Genomic DNA, 3,488 nt, shown 5'->3' with positions numbered 1-3,488 from the left:
GGAAGGAAGGAAGGAAGGAAGGAAGGAAGGAAGGAAGGAAGGAAGGAAGGAAGGAAGGAAGGCAGGCATCCCAAACTCAAGGATTGGTATAATCAATATTGTGAAATAACCATTGTACCAAAACTAAGTTAGAGATTAAATGCAATCCTAATCAAAATGCCCACAACATCTCAAAAAACATCTTAAAAAGGAACTGTCCTGGAGGCATGAACATTCCAGATTCCAATCTTCACTACAGAGCTATAGTTACCAAAACGCCAGGACACTGACTGAAAAACAGATATGTAGATCAATGGAACAAAAGTAGAAAACCCAACACTAAATGAATCTCCCAGGTTACATTTATAAATGTGTATGCATAGATACATATGTAACAATGATATGTAGGACACATCACTGGGATTGATAACTGCCAGGCTTTAACATAAATAATTTTTGTTGAAAGAAATTCTTAATCTTCAGCTCTGTGTATTAAGTGAGAGGCCTCAAGCCAGATTGCTCCAAGTGCTTATCCCAACGTTGACATGGAGCAGCCCAGGTACATTTCTCCTATGAAGACAATAATGCCTTGGATAGAAGGCCAGTGGTCTCTCACTGTTCTCTTTAATAACCCTTCAGAGACTTGATGTGCCCGGGTGTGTGTGGGGGGACAAGGTGGAGGGCACCCTCTCAGAGGAGAAGGGAGATGAGAGGAGGGACTCTGTGATGGGGAGACCAGAAAGGGAGGGCAGCAATAGGGTGTAAAAAATAAATTAAATAAATAAAAATAATTATGAAAAATACTCCTAAGTATTTGTTTCTTAAGTCAATACGCATGTGCTAGTTTCCGCTTTATAAAAAATAATTTCTTTAAAAACGTTATCCTTCAAAGTGAAAATAAACTCTTATAAAATTGGGTAAAGAATAAATGCATAAAGCCAAAACCATTCAGTGGGGGAAAAGACAGCATATTCATTAGAAGATATATTCATTAGAAGATATATTCTAATATTCATTAGAGAAATGCAAAGTATATACAAACTTGCATTGTAGAATAAAGAATGAGTGTCCATGTCTCCCTACACACAACCCGACTAGTCATTTCTATTCCTAGAGATAACCAGATCTTTGCTAGGCATCCTTACAGAAGTTGGTTTGTATTTTATGTATGTTTCTGCAACTGTTTTTATTTAATATCACTGACAGCGTCCCACAGCGGTGATTTCTTCTGTGTCCTAGTCTTTCAGAAACTGTGTTAGTATCTGTTACAGAAATGTTTATTAAGTGATACTCAACTTGTATCAGATTTTCTCTATTACCATTCAATTCAAGATAAGTGTGGTTACTTATGAGCATCTTCATCCAGTGACCTTTTCGGCTACTGGAAGTTAATTCCAGAACTGAAACTAACAGATTAGAAGATGCAGAATTTAAATTTTGTTGTTTATTACTAAATTGCCATCTTTAAAAATGTTACAAATAACCAGTTGTTAAATGGTTTTCTCTGTGCGTCTGGAATGAAGGCTCCAGCATGATTGTTCACACTAGAACGTCTCTGAAAATAACACTTTCAAGAGATAGATACACCTTAAAATATGGAAATATAAAAATATTATTTCATTTATATCAATGTTTTATGGGTCTGCCAGATTTTAGTGCATTTTTGATTATCAAAAATTAAGAACTGGAAAACTGGAGTTTTGCATCAGCAGCAAGTAGTTTGTTTCCCTGATTTGTGGGTCACAAACTTGCATGAATATAAGTTGGTGATGGTGATTTTCAAGCTAGCTTCAAGGTTTCAGACTTCTCACCATGCTAAGATCACGGCAGACATTGCAGGGGCTTTAATATTTGAACTGAAATGGGATTCTACTCCCATTCTTAGTTTCCTGAAATGAAAAGCAGAGGTGTCTCCTGTCTCCTGCTGTTTCTCAGCCAGGGCAACCATGTAACACTGAGAATGTACAAATAGTTATAATAGAAAATAGAAAAATAGAAAAAAATAGATGATAAGTAAACTGAGAATTCTTGCATAAAAGCAATGAGATTTTTTAAAATGTCAAAGGACAGCAAATGAAGGATCATTTCAAATCGCCTTCATTCCTATGATCGAGCAAAACGTTGCCAGCTCATCTATAAATGCACACTTCAAAAAGAATATTTGAGCAAACTAACTATGTAATTGCAAGTTCATAGTTATACAAAACTCTCCTGAGAAAATGTTCCACTTATTTAAATTCCAAGTATTCATGAATAAGAATGCTTTTTATCTCTTACTCTATATACTTTTTGGTGTGTATTTCTTTTTCCAATGTGATTTTAAAAAAAGCTTTCTATTGTTTTGATTTTCTTTTTGGAGGGAGGGGTATATTTTTGATTCTGTCCTTGTGTGGGGCACAGGCTATCCTAGAACTGCTGGAAATCCTCCTGCCTCTGCTTCCCAGAGTGCTAGGATTACAGGCATAAGCTATGATGCATGCCTTGATTTTCAGGTCTTTTAATAGTGAGGGCACTTAACTATCTCTTCATGTGTTTATAATAATAATAATTTTCTATTAATTTTATATCCTTAACTATATAATGTGTTTGAATAAATGAATTTGATGCTAATCTCAGGTAAATGTTTTAATTTTGAGAAGAGCATTCAGCATATACCAAACCTTGATCAAAAGAAAGATTACAAGTTTGGGATTCTTGCTCAGAAGAACAAACTTATGAAGAAACCACTGCCTTATGGTGGAGAGTCATCAGATAGAAGACCACAACAGGACAGTGTGTTAGGAGGGGACTCAAGAACAGAGGGGACTCATAGGAATGGGGTCTTTATGACCCCAATTCATACAAGAGCATAAAGAAGATAATGTCTGGTTTTTGTTGCTGTGCCAACTTCCAATAATTTACATTTATTAATGCAATATTTTTCTATAACTTTATGAGAGTAACATACATTGCAAAAGTAAGGCTCTAGGTTATGCTTTGATGGTTTTCAGTTTGAAGTCAACATTCATCATGCATAAGGTTTGCGAGGATGATTAGAACTGGTTCTTCTCCATTCTGGGAATTATCAACAGAAGCCTCACATTTGATATATGTGCAGAGAACCTCCAGATAAAAGTAGGATTTATCTCCATCTTTTACTAAATATAATCCAGGAGAGTTGGAATTGCCAGTAAATCTTGTGTTCACTTGGGCTTCTGCTTCTCTAGGTAAATGTGCTCAAAACTTGAATGTCATAATTTCACAAACTCTGTACATTTTGTAGGAGCTTTGAATGCAAATAAATATATAAATACAAACTGTTCAAATGTAGGCTATCTTTAAAGTGAAATTATATCAATTTTGGGTCATAAATTTCTATGGAAGTATATAAGTGTGTGTGTGTGTGTATGTTAGTACAGGAAATTGAACTTAGAGCTTTATGTAATACTCTACCAGTGAGCTCTCTCACTCACTCTCTCTCTCTCTCTCTCTCTCTCTCTCTCTCTCTCTCTCTCTCTCTCTCTCTCTCT

This window comes from Grammomys surdaster, unplaced genomic scaffold, assembly GCF_004785775.1.
Source record: "Grammomys surdaster isolate TR1022 unplaced genomic scaffold, NIH_TR_1.0 124640, whole genome shotgun sequence".
Classification (NCBI taxonomy): domain Eukaryota; kingdom Metazoa; phylum Chordata; class Mammalia; order Rodentia; family Muridae; genus Grammomys; species Grammomys surdaster.
Note: the sequence above shows the minus strand (reverse complement) of the source record.